Source organism: Bactrocera oleae, chromosome 2, assembly GCF_042242935.1.
Source record: "Bactrocera oleae isolate idBacOlea1 chromosome 2, idBacOlea1, whole genome shotgun sequence".
Taxonomy (NCBI): domain Eukaryota; kingdom Metazoa; phylum Arthropoda; class Insecta; order Diptera; family Tephritidae; genus Bactrocera; species Bactrocera oleae.
Genome location: NC_091536.1, coordinates 7,703,653 through 7,727,564, shown reverse-complemented (window position 1 = coordinate 7,727,564; position 23,912 = coordinate 7,703,653). Strand labels below are relative to the sequence as shown.

Here is a 23,912-nt window from a genome sequence, read left to right as displayed (position 1 = left end):
AAGTATGTGTGCTTATGTTTGCTGTTCCGAGTGTGAACGTTTCACCTAACCGCCAAGTATGAGAAATTGTCAGCATTGAATAGTTCGAAGAACTTTCCAAATTCGGACATTACTGGGTGCCCATAAATGGCTCAACACCGCAAATGTACTTACGTGTGACTTTAATAGAAAAAGAATACGCGCTCGCTACTTGTAATGGATTAGTAATGATCTGCGTCGAGTTTTTCGTATGGTACTTGTGTGCGATTTTCGTGTTTCAATGCTTTCCGATTGTAAAAACAAGAGACAAGAATAATTAAAGAGATATTCAATTAAAATAACATAAACCGAGTTGTCGTAAAATGTCATTGGTCACATTAGTCGGTTCGCTTTTTGTCAAATTCAATTAAACAAAGATTGAAACAAAACGTGTTAAATGAAATAGAGAAGGTTATGTAACACTTAAGTGGAGTGAGAAACGTCTGAAGACGAGAGGTGGCGTCTAACTATTGCTTATATAGGGGTTTCCAATAAGAGTGATATGATTTTTTTAAAAAAAAAAAAAAACACACTAATTGTTAAGGAAATTGAAATGCTTTTTATGCAAGTTCTGAATATAACATCATTCAAATGGCTTTCACGACCTTTTTCGCAGGAAGGAATTCGATGATCTTTCTCCACTAAATCAAGTCATTTGTCATGAATAGCACGTTGCATGTTGACTTCTAAGGCTTGAAGAGTGTCTGGTTTATTGCTAAAAAACAATGACTTCAAATAACCGCACAAGAAGTAGTCTAATGGTTTTTCCTTAAAAGCACTGAAAAAGGTCATATATTGAAGGATTTTTTTCAAAATTAAAGTAAATATTTGGGTTTAGTTTAAGAAATAGATCCGAAGTAAATCGAGAAAAAAAGTTGGTAATAAAATGTTAGTTACTCAATAAATTTACTGATATTTTCATGGCTAAGTTTGAGGTAGTTTCATGAATTTATTATCCTTCTTGGAGGCCATTCAATGTCATAATTTCTTGAAATTATCGAATCTTCAAACTTAACTCGCAATAATTCGTTTGTTGCACGTGCTGTGTTGCGCGTAGCCCCGTCTTGTTGAAATCAGATGTTGTCAAGATCAACTTCTTTCAATTGCGGCCATAAAAAGTTGGTTATCATCAATCTATACCGCTCTCCATTGTCACTAACGGTGTCACCAGCTTCATTTCGAAAGAAGTATCGACAGTTTTGTATATTTACCGCACCACAAACACGACAGCAAATTCACGATGTTTACGGTGGTCCAATGACTTCAGTTCTTGAGTGAGAACAAATTTATACGGATGCAAACCTAAATACTTTTTCAAAATTCGCCAGGTTGTGGTTTGAGGCAGTCTCAATTCTTGAGAACATCTTGGAATCGACAAATTGCGGTCTTTAGCAACACTTGCTTGAACGGCAGCAATATTTTCATTACATCGCGCAGTTTTTTTTCTTATTGGTAGTTAAATTTTATGCAAAGAAAATATACGATCGAAATTTTCGACAATTCGACGAATAGCGAGTGCAGTTGGACGATTATGACGACCATGCAATGGCAAAAGCACACGAAAAGTTGTAATTGGAGAACAATTATTTTGATAATAAAATTAAATAATTTTTAAACATTGTTCTTGCGTTTATCTTTTCCTGATGAAATTGTAAGCATTACTGAGTACAATAACAAAAAAAAAAAAACAGATCATGCCATAATCTGAGTATTAGGATTTGTTCGGCATCCATGCAAAGCTAACTTTCCTCAAATCCCAGTACCTATGGCTAGAGAAATGTTAGCCAAGAATTTTTTAAGCCACAATTTATTGTGACTGACAGCTGCTACGTGCATATAATATATTCATAGGTTCCTGAAAAAAGTAATGCTGAGAGCAAAAATTAAGTTAAAGAACCTTTTGGAAGGGTATTTTAGTGGTTCGAAAATTTTATTTCGTTTTGTAAAACGATACGAAAATTTTGATTTAAAGAAGTATGTTTGATATGGATTATTAGTAGTCCACCTAAAACTGGTATGACGAACTCGTGTCCTTGGATAACATTTAGAACCAAAACACAAGCTAAACAGAAAGGATAAAATAAACCGTATAACTGTTATAAGTTAAAAAATTTTGAAATAAAAATTTTCAACCAAAAAAATTTATAAGATACTATTGTAGTTATCAAAAGAAAAGAAATAAGAAAAGCTTGAGAGGGTTGCCACCTGTTTAAAAAGTAAAAAAAAAAAATTAAGATATTTTTGGTATCAAAATAAAAGGAGCCCGAAGTAACAAATTCTTGTCGAAAAGGGTTGCCAGCTGTTTAATATTTTAATTGAGTAAATTTGTTGAGAACGAAAGATGCGTCAGAAGACTTATAGTTGAAAATATATTTGAGAAGGAAGGCCACCTGTGTGATTAATTAATTAATTTATTTATTAATTTAATAAATTTTTGAAAAATTACAATCTAAGCTTTAAACTAAAAAGTTTCAGAAAGGAATTATCTGCTCTTCTTACACTGAGCTCCAGGTGTCCCAACTAATTTTATTTTAATTTATGTTCAAGATAATTGCGAAATTTTTGCTAAGTATAGTAGTATTATTATTGTACATACATATGTGTGCTTGTAAATACAATATGCATTATATATGTATGTATTTATAACGATCATCGCTTGCTAGAGTATTATATGTGCATCATGTGATAATAAGTTTTATATATGTATGAGTATCCACGCAGACAAGCTTTGAACAAATGTATGGACTTAATGAATAGTGCTGCCATTGATGCAAATAATTTCCAAATGTTCAGTGGAAATTGCAAAATACCTACCTAAATGTTTTCCTTAATCATTTATGTGCATAAATATGTCATAATCATATTAGAAACTTGTTAATATTATCTGAAGCGTAAAGCATAACATTGTATGTTACTGATTTTTGCAATCTCAGCGAGTAAAATGCAACATTCTTCATATCGAATAACTTAATATTTGGCTTATTTGAATTGTTGAAAATACTATGGCAGCAAATTTTGTCGACTTTGTGCAAACCGATAACATTTTTACGTTAGACTACTTTTAAAAATTATGCATAGGCTCGAAGAATAGTGTAGCTAATATAGCTAAGTTTTCTTAACGAATTTTTTCAGAAAGTTTGCAGGGCATTGCTAGACAGTCGATTCTTCATTTGTACATAAGAGTTTGGAATTAATCGTCTTCTGTAACAAGAACCAAAAAAAAAAACCATCATACACCAACAGATAGATCTATTTGAGCGATTTGACTAAAATAAAGTTTTCCTGGTGAGATCGCATGAGTTCTAAGGCCACAATCCGCTCTTCATATTCGGAACGATTTCAACGTAAAAGTTAAGATCATTTAAAATAAGAAAAAACATTAAATTCGGCTGCACGAAAGCTATAATACCCTACACATGTGCCATTCTTATAAAATAAAAGGATATAAAATGATATTTTTCTTGGTTTTTATTGGTTAGTTGGTTGGTGGTTGGCTGGTTGATTGAAATGAGAGGTGCATGTGCTCCCGTGTGGTAGCCAAATTAGGCCTTATCCATCAACTCAGTCGATTTAGTAAAAAGGCCTAATTTTTTCCACCCCACCTGCCTAATGTCTCTTAACATGGAGCATTGGAAGCCGTGGAAAATATTCTGTCTCAGCTGGCTGAAGACTCGGCATTCCCAAAGATAATGTTCCAGCATCTTATCATCTTCCGTACATGCTCTGCATTCCGCAGAATTCATAGAGTTTTTTTTTCTTTGTCTACCATCAACACTACTCCAAAGTAACCTTTTAGTATGGCCAGTGTTGCTAGTGTTCCAAGACCTAAGCTGTTACTCTAAGGACCATTGCTTCAAACAACCATTGTAGAAGCTGAATGGTCTGGGGCGATTTCGGGGAATTGTGTCCCTAGCTGAACCCGAGCGTGCCAACTCTACCGGTCACGGTCAGTTAATTGGCCGCTATATGCTATAGTAGTCCAATTTAAAGAATACCTATGTTCGAAGTTTGTAGCGTTGCTTTGGACAATAATGCATTTCTTTCAAACGGACAGATAGACACACGGGTATAGCTAAATCGACTCGGCTCGGCTCGTTGATCATCTATATGTATACATTATAGGGTTTCCGGCGTTTCCTTCTTGGTGTTGCTAGCTCTAGACAAACTTAATATACATAGCATGTTCAGTTGTGTTTATTAATTTTCTTAGTTTTATAAAATGTTTCCTACATGGATTGTAACTCCAAACTAACCCATACATACAAACCTACCTAATAAGTCTTGATCCATGCCAACTATTTCCGTTGCATGACTATCAAAATCACTTCTGGTGAAAATTTGTTGTTAAATTCGAGTTGAATTACTTGCTGCTGCAAAACTACGGTAAATACTTAGTCAATGCACATAGTTAGACTGTGTATAAATAGGAATGCAGCGACATACAATTCAATTAGTTTCCTCAACATTGACCTGCAATGTAATTTATATTATTTTACGCCTCACTAACCAAATTATGTGGAATAATTACATATTGGCTTATAATTATGTAACTGTAGGTAAATTTTAAAATATTTTAATTTTAATTATTATTTGAACATTATGAAGCTGGAAATGCTCGTTGTATTCTTTCATTCCGCTTCGAGAAATCAAATAAAGTGAGATTACTCTGCTACTACGTGTATTAATGCCTAGAGATGATTTTGATGCTGAAGGGTCCACCGATCACACAGCTTTGTTATATTTAGATTGACTGTTGATTGTGAACAAAAATATCCTTTAGAAAATTATCACAGCGTGAGCATGAAATCTGCTCAAAAATCACACGACAAATTGTAAAAAGTCACTGAGCCTTAGAGAATGAAGTAGTAATAGTGATTGACAGGAAAAAAAAAGAAAAAGAGAGAGAGAGAGAAAGAGAGTAAAATAGAAAAAAATATACCAGATATCGCAACAACTACCACAAAATTAAATTAAATCACTTATATAAATTTTTATAGAAAAATTTAGTGTTGTTTGATTGATTATGTATTTCATCTAAATGCCGAAGCAAACTTTGAGCAGTCTTAGCTAATCCTACAGGAAAAGTCGCTAATTTCGTTCAAAGCGCTAAAGAGATGTTCAAATATATTTAACACCTCTTGAAGTAAGGCCATCCCCTCTTTACGGTGAGTTTGGAGATATGATCGTTAAAAAACGTAATTTGATCGAGAAATCGAGTTCCCATCGCTAGTCCATTACGAAGTTCAAATGAGTGAGAAAATCGTGGACTTCCATATTGGTTTTGATGATACAAATTATCCTCATTGAAAATATGGATTTCTCTTGATCAAGTGCGAACTCGGTTCTTTGTTTTAATAATGCATATCATGGTACTTGTAGTATACATTACATTCCGAGGCCGAGCTTCTGGATATTTTTGGAAGACTTTTGCTATAAACTTACTTACTTCGACACGTATTTGCAAAATTATGTTGTTTGGCAGAACGTAAATGAAAAATACTTTTTGTACTCTCACTGATGAGAGCTTTCTATGCTTTGAAAATATGAGTTGAGGACCAAGAACACAATTAAATTTTTAGATTAAGTTTAGTAGGGTTTTGTGACTGATTCCCGATCGGTTGTTAATCCTTAAACACATTTTCGTCAAAATAGTTGAAACTTGACAAATCATTCTCAGATAGCTACAAATGCTTATACCGATACTAGACAATCTCCCTGGATGATAAACAGAGTGAGAGACAAACTGCTTTAACATTAGTTTTGCAAAATCGGATCTGCGGTTTTCTTGCTGCATATCATTAACCTAAACCTACCCATTAGATGCTATGTATATTGTGTAACTTTCTTTCTTGTATAACTTTCAAAACTTCCGATCCACAACAATAGGTCTCGTTTGGTCGAGGTATACACCGTTACCCATCAAAATTTCGATAATTCATTAAAATGCACTGTTGAGGCGTAGTATTATTAAGATCTGAAATTCCTCTCGCACTGACACGTCTCACTGTTGAGAAATACGAATCTACAAATATACATACTACAATATGTATATCAGCACAGAACATTGATCGCAGTTAAATCTGACACTTTCTATCCCCTTCAGTGTTGCATTTTCGTCCCTCCTCTTTTGTGAATTGCCATTTGCTGAGCTGCAACGTGTTGATTTGAGTGGAAACGTGCTCATTTGAGTGGGTTCATTTTGGGTTTAGTTGCAAAAGATTGCTTGCACGAAGGCATGACATGAAGCATCACGTCGGCTTGTTTATGTCGGTATGAGTATGCTTAATATGATTTAGAAATACAATAGACATCAGTTTGACGTACATATGTATATATGCACAGTAATACAAACCGTACGTTGTATTGGGTATTCAAGTAACGAGCAGTGTTGCTGCAACAATGGTTTCGGCTCAGCGGCCATTGCATGGGCTTCACGGTAGTATCCTGCTATTGCCTATTATTTTCAGAAGTTCAGCAGTGCTTTTGTGCAAATTTGTGCCCTCGCCTTAATCGGCACGCATACGGATTGTGGGACGAGCAATTTAGGCGTCTCTCCTGTCCATGCGACGTCGCGCGCTCTCATCCTCTCCCTCTCACCACCCCATCATAAGCAATATCAGTTGGTTTGTGTGTAGCATTTGAATTACAGGTGATTTAATGCATTCTAATGCAGGATTGTGCACTGCGCCACCGCCCACCTCTCTGGTGGACACAGCATGCAGCGTGGCTACTCCCAGAAATTCCTTTAGTATTTATATAGAAACAACAAACTAATACTGAGATTTTAGTATTCAATTGGCCGTATTGAATGACAGCGCACACCAACACTCACTCGTAGTCACACCCGCACACAAGCATTATAAACATCCTTTAACGCCCACTTATCAAATATATCACCCCCCCGCACACACAATGTTCACTCACGACGTTTTTGCATGCGCGCCATTGTCTACTAGTTGTTGCCGTCTGACAAGGCTCAAGCACTAAGCAAATTGAAATCGAAGGAAGCTTGGCTGGCAGTCAAGTTAGCTGGGCAGGAAGGAAGGAAGGAAGTCAGGAAGGATATGAGTGGCAGGCGGCGATGCAATCGCTTCGAGTACAATACACACACCCACAACCACATACATACATACCTACAATGCCCTAATAAGTTTACGCTGTTGAGCGGGAACGCGACGTGTTGGCGGTACGAGAGCGCGCGCTTCTAAGTCGGCAAGGACGTAGCCGCCATTGCTTTGCTTTGGTTTACCCAAAATACTCAAAATGTAATAGCTGCAAGGCTTAAGTAAATTTGTAATGGTGTTGTGAGCTTGTAAGTGTCTACACGCAATTCGCACATACAGCGTGTCTTTTTGTGCACACTTTTTTGCTTACTTTGTTTGTTCTTATGCTTTGTCATTACTTGTGGTAGTTAGACTTGCAGAATGAGCGAAAAAGCGGGTATTCCTCCACTTGGTTTATGCCTAAGTGGCTTTGTGTGGGCCCACTTTTTATTAAATAAATTAAACTTGAAAAAAAACCTTAACTTCGGTTGCACCATAACATGAACTTGCTTCCTAACTTTCAGTGTGTATGACAGCCATATGCTATAGTGATACGATCTGAAAAATTTCTTTCGAAATTTTAGCCCTGTCTTAGGTAATTGTGTGTCAAATTTCTTGAAGATATTTCGTCAAATGAAAAAGTTTTCCTTACAAGCACCTGCTTCCGATCGTTCAGTTTGTATAGCAGCTATATGCTATAGTAATCCGACATCGGCGGTTCCGAAAATAAAGCAGAGAAGTAAAGAACGTGTGCAAAATGTCAGATCGATATCTCGAAAACTGAGGGACTAGTTCGCATATATGCAGACGGACAGACGGACATGTCTAAATCGACTCAGCTTGTAGAGAAATATATATGTATATATTTTATGGGGTCTCCAATGCTTTCTTCTGTCAAACTTAATATACCCTGTTATGGGTATAAAAATCGGCTTCATGTTTTCTGAGGTCTCCATTCGAATACTCATTGAAAACATACCATACAAAAGTCCCTAAAAGTTTCTTCGGTATACTTACGGTGCCAACTTTCGGATATTATTTTTCTATTTAGAAGAATTGATTGGAGGAGTGGTGCCTGCTGTCAATATAGATCCATTATAGCCAAAGTTCAATGCTGACATTGTATCTCTTTTTGACGTATTATTATATAAAAATGAGAATCATAAAAGCTTTCAACCGCCTTTGCACGGCTGATGGATTCTTCAAAAAGCTTTCTTTTGACCTACCGATAAGCGACCGAAATTGAAAAAAAACAAATGTTTATGTCATTGAAAACATGATTCGAACCAAGTCTCTGCAGGGTGAAACATTTGGGTCTTCTCTGTATGGTCGATGTATTTGAAAATAAGCTTTCTTAAGGCAAAAATGCGACCAAATATTAGCCACTACCGGCGATAGGTGTCAGTATTAAGTTTAGTTGTTCATCGAAAACAGGTATCGAGTTTAAGTTGTGTGGGTGCGCCTAAATAAAAATTATTTTGTCGTTGTGATATTAGCGTATGCTTTAGTTAGTTAGAATTAGTTTTCATTAAAATATTATTGGCCACTTAATATGTGGTAACCCTAAGCCAACACTTTTTAAACTAAACTCTAGAGAATTTTGTTTGCTATTAAGGCTTAGTTAGCTCTATCTTTCTGTAGCAGATCTAAAACTGTAGTCAATTTGGCAACCCTAGTTAAATTTATTTAAACAAAATATATGTTTCTTGCTGACATTGACATCGCACACAAAATATGATAATTTTGGAACACAAAAGTTTTCCATGTAATGTGGCAACCCTATAAAAAGTTAGGAGTTTTGACAATTATAAAGTTATCATTACTATATTTATACTCTTGCTACAGAGTAAAATAGTTTTGTTCACCCAACAGTTGTTTGTATCAGCTAAAAATAATCGAGTTAGATATGGGGTTATATAATATATATAATATATAAATGAGCAGCATGATGAAACGAGTTGAATTCCGAGTAACTGTCTGTCTGTCTGCCTTCCCGTCCGTTCGTCTGTGCAAGCGTTAACTCAAAAACTGAGATATCTTAATGAAACCTGGTACACGTGTTTCTTGGCAAATAAGTTCGTAGATGAATATAATCGGACCACAGCCACGCCCACAAAACGCCAACAATCGAAAACGGTTAAAGTGCCATAGCTCAGCCGTCAATTAAGATACAGAACTGAAATTTGGCAAAACGAATAGCTCTAAAAAGAGACACCTATGGTTTAAAAAACTTTGGGTTAAATTTGAAAATGGGCTAAATCGGACAAAAAACAAGCCTACTTTCCTTATCACAGAATTTAAATTCCATCTGATTCACAAATATTGCCTTTGCTGTGTCCCACCTTATGACTCAAAATTTACAAAATCGGGCTAGAAAAAAATTTTATTTCAAAAACGCCACAGGTTATATTTGATTGACACTGAAGCTTTTGCATATTATAAATATTGTATAATTCTAAAAAGTAATTAAAGTTCATAAAATATGGCAACCCTATTTGGGTAAATTTTGTGTAAACAAATTTTTTATAGGTATTAATTTATTACCTATTACATAAAATATCTTCATTAAAAATTTGCACTACTACAAAAGCACCCTTTATTCACTGCATAACACATATCCCAGCTGTAGTTGCATTCATGTATGTTTTCACAGCTTGAACGCAATTTCTGGCAAATTTGCTCAAAGCACGAAATGAAGTTGCGTTTACCTCCTGCCTTGCCCCCTAAAACACACACACGCACACAAGCATCAATGCAGTTTGCTTTGAAAAACAAAAATTCACGTAATGTGAAGCGGAAATTCGCAAAAGCACACCCACCGCTATGTGAGCGTGCACAAGCAAAATGAAAATAAGAAGTCGATATCAAAAGGAAAACAGGAAAAACTTATAATGAAGCCACTCAGACTGCCGAGCAACACATCAGGCTTCTAAACTGCACGCTAACTGCTTAAGACAAGCCAGGCAGCTCCACGCAGCTCCTTACCAAACATACATACATATGTATGTATTATATATTAACCCGTCTTTGTTTGTTTCCTTTTGCCTCAGCTTGCACTTTTTTGTTTGTTTTGGAACGCCGCAATATCATCGGTTAAATTGTGGCATGTTTAAAATATAACAACAACAAAAATAAAAAACAGTAACTAAGAAAATTTAAATATCTTCTAACTTAGTAGTAATGGGCCACAACCACATACGGACCGCCTGCTAGTTGGTTATTAACCGACAATTGACGGCCGATAGGCAGACAGGAAGTAATCGTTTTGTTGATCCACACATCCGTTGCAGAATTTAATACAGATTTTGCGGGTGCTTCAAATATTTGAAGTATTTAAAATATGAAGTGTAAAACATTTACACTCTTGGCTTGAAATGGTCAATGGCAATAGAGCTGTAGAAATTGAGGGGTCAAAGGTTCTTAAAGTTGAGCATAGATAATATGTTTTCTTCCGGGAGTCTCATATTCGAGTCTTTTAATATATAAGATTAGTAGGTAGTTTCTACATCGGTCTAAGTGGTCAGAGCAGTGAAGGCCAGTCTTGGTAGAACCACATCGACATATGTATATGATTGTATAGCTTCAGCTGGCACCGGTTTACTTAGGATTCCGCTACAATTGTCATCTGTTATTAACTAAACACTGTTATATTAATAGCTGATCTTGAGACAATGAAGTTTTTAAGTAAGATTTAAAAAAAAATGTTCTTCTTTTTATGTAGAACTTTATTATTCCATCGAAATAGGGTTAACAACCTCTGTTGTGCAATTTTTTTAACACGACCCCAATGCAATATTGCACTTGAAATCATTTTACGAGCATGCATCAATACAAGTATAAGAGGCCGCAAGAGCATTTTGAAATTGTGGAAGTTACGAGGGTAATTTGATAAATCCGATAAAATATTTTTTTTTCATGTCGACGAGTAAGATGAGATTCTTCGCTATTTACGTTAATTTCTTGCAGCGGCCTTTATACTCGACAAGCAGAAAATTTCGGATGGGACTTTGGACTTCATTGTAAAATCGCAAAATTCATTTTATATAGTCCCAGATAAGCGATGTGAGTGGTAACCTTAAAAAAAATAGTTTCGACACTTTTAGTGAGAGAATCGTCAATTCACCTTAGTTGGGTTTCTTATGTTGGGATAAGCTAGTAACAAACCCAAAAACTCGATATGTGATCCATTTTCTTGATGATCGTGAGTGAACTTCACCAATGTCCAGATACTCAATGTAACTATAAGATATCTGCTCAGCTGGGTATTATACAGCATGAGTCATTTATACCGTTTTCATTCTGTCCCCTTCTAATATCATTTAGTAAAATTTTTTTCTGTAGTGACGATCTATTGCAACGAATACAGAGCCTTTGTAGGGTTACGTCAAAGTTTGTCTACACCCAAATTAAGCGGTAACTTAAGGAGCTTTTAAAGCTTTACTTGTTTCAAGGAAATACATGTATTTGACTGGTTTCTCCAGTTTTTTCGTATTTATTAACTCAAAAAATTAGTGCTTACTTCAAGAGCTTTTTCTGCTCTTATTCTTTCAAATAATATCTCCAGTTCGTCGACTTATCCAATCATTTTTTCTAGTTGTGCACCTTCGGTGTCTTTAGCTGGTATTTGCCAGATTTTGTTAAAGTTTTAAGGCACCTAGAAAATATGTGGTGAACTAAGGAGCTTTTCTTTCGTCAAGCAGTTCGTGAAGTTAACCAATCACATTTGTTATTTCGAATCTTCATGGTGTCAAGCTGACCTATCATATACTTTGCGGTGGTTTAAGTCCATTCAATGGACATAGAAGCTTTTTTTCTATTTTTTGTAATAAAAATTTAATAGTTCTCGGCCTGTTGCTCCACCCTCGTTCATCTGTCTATATGCACATATCGAAAAGTTGATGTGTAAATCGTTGCCGTGTGAAACATTGAATGCTGTATTTACAGCATTTGAAATTGAAGTAGTGTTATAAGCCACTGAAGTATACTTCACAGCTTGATTGGAGCAGCAGGAGTGTTCCCAGTAGCACTTGGTGCATGGCAAATGGCAACACTAAAACAACAAATCGCTTAGTCTAATAATAAAGTAGTCAAGCACTAATTCAATGGAAGTTACATGCAAATATACACATACACAAACACATATGTATGGTATATAGTATATACATACATTCATATTCATTCATTCAGTGATTGACTCATGCGTACAAAAATAAAACTTTTCTTTATTCACACCTGTTGGTATCGCGTTGCGTGCTGTTGGCCAATAAACACTTAACAACAACAAAACAAATACAGTAAAATAAGAAGTTCATAAACATAAGCAAAAGTAGAAATCTCAAACAAAAAACAACAAAAATCACCAGTGAACGCCAACAATACGAATTATATACAAAAACAACAAACCAAAAGTAATGCTATTAAGATTATTTATGCAAATTATACAGCCAATATATGTACATATGTATTTGTATGTACATGTATTTTGTTCTCAGTCGCTGTCGCGCCGCTGCGGCCGTCGCTAGCCAATCAACGCGTCCGCGCTAAGCCACAACAGAGCCCAGCTAGCCAGCACAGTCGACCGCATAGCGGTTGTGTGGGCTTACGATTTTATTGACTTATGTATTTGCGTCGCGCAGCAGCAACAACTTGTAAATTTAAGCGCATTTCAAAAGCTGACAGCTTCAGCGACTTGCCGCCCGCGCGCTCTCGTGCGTCCGTAGCGCATACTCATCCATACAAATGAGGCTTACGCTGCTGTTGACGCTGTTGTTGTTGTGAATGTGTGCAATTAAAACACCCACAAACGCTTTTGAGCCGACCGCAAAAATCACGGTGACAGCGCAAGCGGAAGCGCCCGCCGTCCAGCAGCGTCATCATCGGCTAACCGCGCGTGCCGCAAAAATACAAGTTCTGCTCTGAGCGCGCGCGAGTTCACGGAGTATTGCGGCGCACACATGTGCACTGCACGCTGAGTTGTCCGCACTTGGCGCTGGCAAAGTGACGTGAGCGCGTTTGGTTTTGTAAACGCTTATTTCCCTTTATGAAACTTTATTCGTTTGCGTCCCATTCATAGGTGTTTTTGATAATGCGCCAGCAATGGTGATAAATAGCAATACGTTCATGTAAATAGGTATGCTTTATTAATATTTTTTTTTGGCCATATATTTAGCTTGGCTTATATTGAGTGTTTGGTTCCAAGAAGTTCCGAAGAATGTAATTTTCATGAGACTCGATTGGTTGTTTTGGGAAAATCAGTAATTACGTTTTTTAGGCTTGCTAAATGCCCGCATTTTTAACTTAAAAGAATTAAGTACAAATCTTGCGACACAGAGTTTGTACTGTCATAAAGAATTAAGAATTCTAGCCGAAAACGACAATTCAACTTCAAAAAGGCGATAATAAAACAATTTGATTTTTTCGCTTGCAACATTGAAAAATGTGTTAAGATCTCAGTGTTGAGGACAAAATAGAGACTTCCTTAACACAATTATTGCTGAAAAGGTTTGAAAACGCTAGAAGATTCCAGAGATTTGGTCTTCGCTGATACGATCCCACAATGCCAGGTGGGAAATTTCTTAAATATCTCACTCCAAGTTCAATTAGACTTTTGGATAACGCAGAGCCTCAAGTAACACCGAGTGAGAATGTTTCTTTAAGATCGTAGCACAGCGTTAGCCATTCTTTAAACATTCCATACGATTCTATAAACCTCAATTCCTTTAATTTTTTCTTAGGACAGTAAAGTGAAGTGCAGGTTAGGCCCTTTTCTAGAAACCTAACTATAATCGATTATAATGCAGAAATTACTTTCACACACCGAACTTTCTTCGTCTAAAGATCTGTGGTCCTCAAATAAATAACCCGAAGGACAATATCGCATCCGGTAGTTAGTAGCTCTAGTCTTTTAGAGCCATCAAAACTTACGCATCTTTATGTTAAAGAGAAAACTGCTTTCACTTAATAACAGGTAGCATTCCGAAGGCGAAAACCTCCATAGGCTCAGTCAGAGTTAGAAGTATTTAACTAAAAGGCGTGTTAGGCGACTCTGCTTATCCAGCCGATGACGAACTTCTTTGTATCCAAATAAAAAAAAGGATTACAGATTTCTCAGAGATATAAGGGTCTCGTAACTACTAAGAGCAAAGCTTCTTACATCGACCAATACTACAATACTTTGGTAGATAGATTTTACATTAATACACTTTAAAAGCCCCCGATGCATTGCGCCAATTTTTCGAACTCATTCGAAATTCTTCGGAAGTCGTTTGCATATTTTAATGTTTTTATTTTAATTTATTAATGGATTTCAATTTCAGTTTGATCAGTTTTTAAACCATGCGTACACCTTTCTGTGGCCGTGGGTGTACCTGAGCAGCTTATTGTATTTAACGTTCGTATATGGGCGCCACTTCAACTGCCTCCACTCTGCTTCAATGCTATCGTGTAGGTGTATGTATGTTAGTTGTTGTTGGTGCCGGCTTATCAACTGCTGCAAGTATGAAATATTTTCGACTGCCATACAAAAATAAGCACAAGTGCAAATTTGAGAATAACTTTATAAATGAGGTTAAAAGTCAATCGAAGTGTTGTGAAATATTTTATGTTTCAGCGAAATAAAAGTGCTGTCTTATCAATTAAAGGTCTTGCAGTTTTAATTGTTTTCCAAATCCATGCGCACATCTATATTTTAACTTGCCGAGAATGTTAAACATTTATTGCAAATTTTAAATTTTGTAGGCATTTTTTAACTTCTTCGAAGAAATTTGTTTGTCTGCATATTTTTATAAATTTCTCCCTGTAACTTCACAAAATATTCGTCAAACTAATGGATTTAAGCATTGATCACACCGATTAATCGACATCTAATATGCATAAAACTTCTAATACATCGCCTTAATAGTGGAAAACTTGTAATATGTGTGTATATATATGTAATAGTGGAGTACTTGTAAAACAGTAAGAAGATGTTGTGGATTTTGTTTACATTCCTAGAGCCCGCATTTCGTGAGATTAGTAGTAAGAATCGCATAGAATATAACCTGGTGATGTAACTGATGCAGTGTGTCAGATATTCTTTCTGTTTTCAGTTGTTCTACTTTCGGCTGTGACCAAGAACTAGTTTAATGAGCAGCTTTCACTGCTGACAACCGGTGTTATTTCTTATGCCCTTTTTTCCTATTTGGTGGTGTGATTGTAAAGGATATTGAAGATCTAAGTGCATTAGTATTGTTAGGTGAAGTTAAAAGGCCCAACTGAAGGCAGATCCCACTTAAATAGCTGAGAACGCCGGTTCATTATGTTAACTAAATACTCATAAGTATAGATCTAAAAGATCTTCAAAAATCGACAAATCGCCCAACTTTGCAATTTCGTCAGGTTTTCCGCAGATATTACTGCCGAGATGTTAGCGTCTGACAAGAGCTTTACCTCGCTTACGCCTATTAGCAAGTGACCCGTAAGAACTTCAACAATTGGTACGGCAAGATGAGCCTTGTAAAGACGCAGTTGTTCAGTGGATCTCCTATGTTCCGTATTTGTCTAGAAAATTCTTGCAGTTACACTGGAGCTATTGTACTATGGATGCCCTCTCTTGCGATCACATAGACTTTGCAGTTTCCAGCGATTCCGTTAGGACCAAGGACCGATACGAGTCTGATAATAAAGTAACGTAATGTTATCGACAGTGAGGTCTTGAAGCTATTATTGCCAGTCTGCTGTCAGAGTGTATTCTCATTCGCTGTAAGAGGCCTGCAATTGTCTGTCTTTCATACAACACAAGTTTTTTTAATGATAGAGAAAACGGCCTTGGCTATAAATGTCAAGATCTTGAATATTAAATTTCTTTATTGTGCGTAACAACCCAAAGTTTTGAGGTTACTAAATATAACTATACATCAAACAAGAAACCATTGCAAATTGTTCGCACAAATAAGAAGAAGACAACTAATTGATTACTTATGAAAAAGTTTATTTCAAAAAAATTAATTTTTTGTGACCATTAATTGACACTTTTTTTTGATGACAATTTGAAACGTTTTAAGTAGAATTAAGACTTCGCCAATTATCAACTGAAAGCTTTCAAGCTTTCAAGCACCACTTTCTACTTAAAGAGCTACGTATAAAGCACTCTTTATTTCTCTGTTAATGAAAAACTCTCACTAACTCACTTAATAGCCCTAATAAATCTTGAGGTATTTAACAACAACAAGTAAGCACACACCACATTACCTTCACTATTATAAACAGACCGTTGGTTTACCCCATTTACCACGCATGACAGCAAACTGTCGACAAACCAGCTGATAAACGCCTTGAAATGCCCACACATCAAAACGCAGTGAACGTTTTATGAATGCGGCCTAAAGTCTTATCAGCGGCAAACCACACGAATACACACGCACACACATTCGCACACACATAGGAGAGCATCGAACACACGTTCGCGTTGACTTGCCGAGAAACGACCTTTGACCTGCCCGCCAATCGGCCTGCCATATGGAGAGAACATTCTTGGCCATACATACGCCACTTACAAATACTTACAGCCTAACGATATTTGTATTCACATTTATGGCGTCCTTAATAGACCACATACATTTAGCCAACTTAATGGCATGAAAATCAAGTATGTTTCCTCTTAATAATTGTGCCGAAAAGTTTATGCGCCGCCGCCTTGCAAGACAATGAACCGGCAAATGCATCATAAGTTTAGTTTATTGTTGTTATTGTTTAGTCTTTGTTGCTAAGCGCTCAAGTGGGTGGGTGTGCTGTGTGTTGTTGGCTCGCTTATTAGGGTCTTGTTGGTGTTGTTGTTTTGTTTGTTGGCGCGACGTTGGCGTTGTGTTGTACTTGAGTAGATATTTGGGTTTTATTGCTGGCACACACACCTACAGACAAACGAGTACACAAATACACCTAGAGACAGACATTCGTTATTACATTTCCTGGTTTTAATGGAACTACTTGAGCGCACGATATGCGATTTTGGCCACAAAAAAAAAGGAAGAGAGTAAAAAAAAATTGCAGAAGTCGGCTCTAGAATGCTATGATAAATTGGCGCAGTCTTATACAGTAGTGTGCTGAACAAATGTAGTCTTTTGTGGCAAGATTTTTTTTTCAAAAATTCTAAAGAATTTAGACGTAAATGAGTTGTTGGGACACTGGGTTTTGCCCAAAAAAATCTAGATCACTTGAAGATATCTTCTGTGTTAACCTGTACCCTCACAGTGTCATCATTAGAAAAATTTGTGTTAATTGGTTTAGAAGACAAAGATAGTAGACAAAACTATTAACCACATTCTAGCGCTACCGCAAGTTTAAGGAAAAGTTATGGCTAACATGTCTTCACCTATTTTCTCCTACGTTTTAACATTTGCTCTCTTTCACTTCACCACGGAATATTAGATGATCTCTTTTCCATTTTTAGAAGTCGAAAACACCAATGCACTTTTTCCGCCATGGAGGCAGCACAGTGCCTTGAGTTATGTCAGAGGCCCTCCAGAATTCATAAATTTTCTGCCCAAAAGGAAGGTTTCCACAACAATAAGCGATTAGTGAAGTGTTTAGCATATTAAGGTTGGTCGCCCATCACATTTGAGCTAGATGCGAATTATCAAAAATAAAATTCGGCGACACTGCTTTTGTCATGTCGCAGCACTGTAGCACACATTCGTTATATATATATGCATATCTAATGTAAATATGTTTGCCCATGCATCCATTGTCTGCAGAAATTTATTTTCTATGAGCGTGTATATCTTTTCGCCTGCCAACCAGCGAATCACCGTGCTCTTCTTTAAATATACACACATATAAAAAACATATATATATATATATATATATATATGGATGTAAATCCACTACTTGAGGCAAATCTCCAACAAGTGTATGCATAGAAATATTATATATACAGTCACATTAATATATGTATGTGCATATGTTTGTATGTATTTATGTATCATAAGAGCATCACACGACATGCCAACCTAGTCACCTATTCGACTATTCCATTGTCTGTCTGTCTGTCTTCAGTATATTTGGCTGCTTCGTTCAACTGTGTCCGCTCGCGTTTCCGTACACCCACTGCTCGCCTAAGCAATAGCGTGCACTGAGTTCTATAGCTACATACTTGTGTGTGTGTGTGAGTGTATATGTATGTGTATGTCTATATTTTTATTTCATTATACTAAATGTATTTGCCTCTGATTGTATTCGAAAGCATGCAGATACCGTTCATACATTGAATGTTTTATTATCGTACGTGCAGTAATGAGCGAACATACATACACACACATACACACTCAAACAAACACACACACACACACAAATTCAAGCATGAAAATTTTGAAATGCTCAAACATTGTCGTTTGTTGGTATTTAAATTAAGGATTTCATTGCTTCTTTTGCAAAGATAACAGTTAGTAGACCAATAATTGTAATGCCAAAAACAAGAATAAAAACAAAAATAATGAAGCTCTTTACTCCTTTTGTGGCATATCCTTAGGAATGTGCGATGGTTATTTGTTAAAGTCGTTTAGAAAGTATGCAGTGTGCATGTATGTATGTGTATATATAAGTAAGTTTTGTATGAAAAGAAGGCAAAAAGGCTTCATATATATTCATAAAATTATATAGGTGAATAGTAACTGAGTGCTTAAGTACGAGAGTTAAAATTTTCTTGCGTTCCAAGTCTTAATGGAACTCGGTCGGTATTAACTGTTTTGTCATCTAATATAAGCATTATAATTGTACTTGTTAACCATTATTGTCGACTGAGAAAATTTTGAAAAATTAAAAGAGAAAAACAAATGTAATATCCTTCACAAATAAAAACAGGCAAGGAAGAGCTATGTTCGAGTCTAACCGAATATTTTATACTCTTGCAACTTGCCAGAATTAAAGCTGGGGAAATTTCTTTCAGTTGTAAGCAAAACTTTATTTTAAAAATGCTCTCTGAGTTGCAGTAAGGTACCTCACATACCATCACCAATATATAAGGAGTAAAGTCAACTAGATGTTTGAAAATCCTGATATTATTCATTCCCGATTTGATTCATTTTAGGCACAAAGATGCACCGTTATATGAAAAACACCTTCTCTCAATTATATTAAGATAACTCACATATTGGCCGATATATGTATACCACTCTATAAGTTATATGCAGGCTAAGAGAATTATTGATCCGATTCAACAAATTCCTGACTTTTTATTCGAAAAAGCTTTACGAATTTCTATAATATAATAATAATATAATATAATTTAATGTTAGAAATGCTCATACTTTCTGAAGTATATTCTCAATGTGCGGTCTCCTGGCAACCACTTGCTGTGTTAAAACATGTTGATACACTTTCAATGTTAAGAAATAAGAATTGAATGAGTAGGCCACCTAACAATCAAACAAAGATCCTGAGGATTCTTTTCCTTTTGTGAATACAAATTTCCAAAATTTTGGTCTGAGTGGATCGGTTCAAATTTGAGGCTCTTTTAATATAGAAAAAATATTTATTTTTTTTTATTAAAAATGTCACTATCATTTATATGATCCTTTTACTATTTGCTTACTGTCTTACTTTGATGCTCCGTTATTGTTTGTCGGCTACTTAAACGCCACGATTGTGTTGTTTGTTTGGTCGCTGTTGCGTCGTATCGACGGTGTCTGCCATAATCTTCAAGCGCTGATGAGCTTGCTAATAGTTTATTATGACTTCTGAGCCGAGCAGCTGGTGAGGCGTTGGTCTATACTCCCCTAATTCGCAGCCTTATTATTTCACTTTTGTACCGACATGCCTATTCCATATTTCACGGCTTCAAAGTGGCGCTATTTGTCTCGCCCAGTTGATATTTATTTGTTTTGTTTAATTTTATTTGCTAATTTGCATTCATGAGGGAGTGTATAAAACATTTATTACTTTTAATCTAATTGCGCTGGTATTATCGTTCTAGCCACATTCGCTGGCAAGCGAAAGACACTAAACACTTGGCGCCTACTACCATAAATAAAGCTACTAATTACATACTTGTTAATCTCTGTTTATGGCGGAGTGTAATGGCCTCTCAAGTGTGCCAGTCATTTGGAGTAATGTCTTTTTTGTTGTTGTGCAAATAACATTAATTTGGGGATGAGAAGAATATTCGAGGCAATATTTTTCTGTGTTAATTAGTAATGATATGAAATAGTTGCTTAAATAAGAGTAAAATTATTTGTTTATATGTCTACAAAAAATTTAGGTGAAATTAACAGCACGGAGGCTTTCTACAAATTTCTGAGATTCAATCTCTAACGAGTTTGCTAAAGAATGTAAATCTATGTCTGTCGACGGTATAGAATATTGTAAGTTTTGTTCACATAATGCTCTATATTTCAAGCTACTAGCTGTCAGGTAGAAGCAGACGCTCTGGAAAGCAGCCACGTGCGATTCTAATTCTTTCTTTGATAAAAGATGTGGCTGACTTTTTGTGCATTGCAGAAGAGTAGAGCGCGTTGAACTTACGAAATGATACCCCCTTCAGGCCATGGCTCCTAGCTTGCCCAGTATAATCATGCTACCAGTCACTACTTTAATATATATTGAATCTAATATCTAATAGCTCGATGCAGAGAATAAAATTATAAAGTCGTAAGAGGTTAAACATACGTTTAAAGCCTGATAGTAAAATTATGATTCAACCCAGTAGCTCAATATTGAACCATAAGCTAAAAAATCATGGCTGCCTCTGCTCTACACTTTAGTTTTACTCAAGACTGCTCTAAAATAAATTACCAGTCTCTAAGAAACAAATGAGGTCTCCCACGTGGCTCGATGTACAACTAGATTTGCCTAGACATTTGCGTTTGAAGACTCAGTTAAGCTATAGCTTTTTTGTTATTGCTATCTTCATTATTTGGTCTTTGGCTAGAATGAATCAGTCAAAGAGTCAAATTAAGACCCTTACAATATCAGGAAGCCAAAAAAATGACAAACTCACTGAAGAGAAAAATAAAATAGTGCAGTTCCGATAAGTACTTACTGAAAAGTTCGAGGAAGAATCTGTAGGCGAAAAAGTCAACAAAAAGATTTTGATTGCTCCTTGAATTTTATAAATTTTAGATGGTACGTGTTCGTTTATGAATATATCGGTATATGAATGTTCTGTGCCGCGATACAACCGGGCTCACACTCGATCGACCAACTGCCTCATACTGCATGAATCTGATTTCAAATTACCATTATTCTGAAACCTCAAGAAAGAAACCTACTAGACTGAGATCAATTTAGAAAAAATAAGGGCAAATCCTTCTACAAAAATTTATTCTTGTAGTGTTCTTTTCTTGGAAGTCAATTCTAACAAGCTGAAAAATTGATTGAATTCGGATGAGGCAGTGTGGTTTCAGAAATTGGTCTCGTAGAATCTATAGTTGCAAACCGTTCGTAAGCTTTTATTCGTAAATATTTAATAGTATGATGAATTTCGACATGGATTCAGTAGATGAGCATTTAAAAGAGCAAACTCTTAGAGCTTTAGGTCTTCATTAAGAAGGCTTGCTGCGATTTTTAGGGCATCTCTTGTGTTGTAATCAGCATTATTAAGATCAACATAACCTCACTTTACACTCCTAGTTTGTTTGTTTTTGTTTTAGTGTTGTTGTATTGTATTGTTATTATATTTATAGGCATATTTTCCCCGTTTCCACTATTATATACATACATTTGTTTGCGTACCACTGCAAGTACTCCTGGAGCGTCTGACAGCCGTTGACTAATAAATCACTCAGTCACTTGTTGTCTTGCTTGGGGGAAAATCCTACGCATGCACATATGTAGATATGTAGGTATTAGGTATATGGCGCTGTCTTCAACAGCAATGCAATGCAATCACTCACTCACTACGTAGCCGCGGGATATTTTTATTTTATTTTATTGAAGTTCATCAAATGAAATGGCGGAAATTTTTCAAGAAGATTTTGATTTGTTTTATATAATAATTATATTTATTCTGTTTTATTTTGTTATGTGGTTGATTGAAATTCGGAATTTTTTTTGGTGAAATGCGCAAGTTTTGTTGTTGTTTTATGTTTTTCTAGTATTGGTTTTTTTTATAAGTATTTTGCTTTTTTATAAGTTATTAATTATTATTTTTTTTAATTAGTTTTTTTTTTAGATTTTTTGTTCAATTTTTTAGTTTTTTGAAAATTTTATTTTTTTTTTGATATTTTTTGTTCAATTTGCTATTGTTGTTTTTAATATTTTGTTGTATTTGTTTCTTATTGATTATTATTTTTTTTAATTTAACGCTTTTGAACTCTTTCTTAAACAATTGTTTAAATTTTTTTATGTTTTCGGAATTTTCTGTTTTTATTGTAGTTGATGTCTTTTGCTTATATCATACAATTTATTTTAAAATTTTTTCTTTAGGTTTTTAGTTTTAAACTTTTTTTATATTATTATTCCTCTGTTGCTCTTTTTGTTTTCTTACACATCTCACTCACACGTTGCTTATACACATTAAACTGAGCTATATATTTATAATATTTCCTCTAAATAAATTTCATTTGTTTCTCTCGCCATAAATCTATCACCTACCGCGCTGCTTTTCACCGCTTCCTTCAATCACTCAGTCAGTCGCTTACTGTTCTAGATTTCCTAGCCAACTGCACTAGAGGAAATCAATGCCGCACTACCAGCAGCGCTAATCAAAATTCACTAATTTAACAATTATACACCTCTCACACACCGAATTATACACTCACTGCTGATTTGGAACTACAATAAAAAATTTTCGTGTTTTTGTAATTTTCTTCTTGCCTTTCTTCTGTTGCTACTAGCTACCGTTTCAAATTCACATGCAGTCTAAAAATATCCAATTATCAAAATTGTCCACAGCTATGCACGACGCCGCAACGCATTCTCATTGTAGCTGGGTATCTATCGCTCAGCGCGCATCCGAATATGCCCCACAACGTCGCATGGCATCAGAACGGTATTTTTATAACGCGCTCCCGAATAGCACAACAGACCGATAGCGATCAGTTAATACACGCGACACAATGTTTTCGCTTATTTGTATGTGTGTTTAGCTGGCGCGCAAGTTCCTGCTGATGACGTTAACGCGTAGACGCGCTGCCTGTTGAGTAAATCTATCCACTGAATACGCTCAAATTATGCCATGTACACAATTTATATTTGTACCAAAAATATATTGAGCGTAAAGCTATCGCCACCACTGTGTGCTTACACATACTGCAGTTAAACGTATTGAACGCGCGCACGAGGAGTGCTTTCAATTTTGTGCGTCTAATAGCTGCGCGCGTCTAAAACATACTGAATGTGCCGCAATTCGCAGGGAAGTAGTAAGCCCACTGCAAGCACGAAAAGTGAACGCTTGACTGATGCTGACGCTGCTGTTGCTACTTCGCGGCGTCGCACTTTGTTAATATAGAGAACGCGCGCGCTGACTAACGCTGCTGTGATCACTAATTTTTGAATGAGCTACTTGGCGGCGCGTTGCCAAATCAAATTAAATTCGCATCAAGCTAATAAGTATATAGCTTTAAGTTAGTTGAGCGCGCTAACTCAAAATTACAAAGCGCGCAAGTGCCACTATGCCCGCTGTATACAACTTAATGCGGCGCAGGTTCAACAGCGACTGAACTGCCAGGAAAGGTGCGAGCGCGCACAAGCGTTCGGTTTGTATGCCACTTAACAGCGAGGCGTTTTGACTTTGACTTAAGTGTAGCCGTTATGGCATTCAAAAGCGGCCCACTCGCGCGCTAGCGTGGGTGTTTTGGTTTTGATCTTACGACGTTCGGCGCACGCAGGAGCGCGGTACAAGCAAGGTAAACCAGCTTATGAAGAAGTATATAAAATATA

The 23,912-nt window shown here is 36.0% G+C and overlaps 1 protein-coding gene across 2 annotated transcripts in view; it reads right to left on the bottom strand.

The window, feature by feature from the left end:
- Window positions 1–23,693, bottom strand: part of tx (Helix-loop-helix protein delilah taxi) — a 35,311-nt gene extending 11,618 nt beyond the window's left edge. Inside the window, exon 1 of one of the 2 annotated variants that reach the window (XM_070107777.1) lies at window positions 22,626–23,693. The gene's annotated coding sequence lies outside the window, so the exon portion shown is untranslated. Of the gene's footprint in view, window positions 1–21,750; window positions 22,213–22,625 lie in introns of those variants that run through there. The other variant, XM_014230025.3, reaches the window with a different exon arrangement.
- Between the last annotated feature and the right edge of the window lie 219 nt (window positions 23,694–23,912).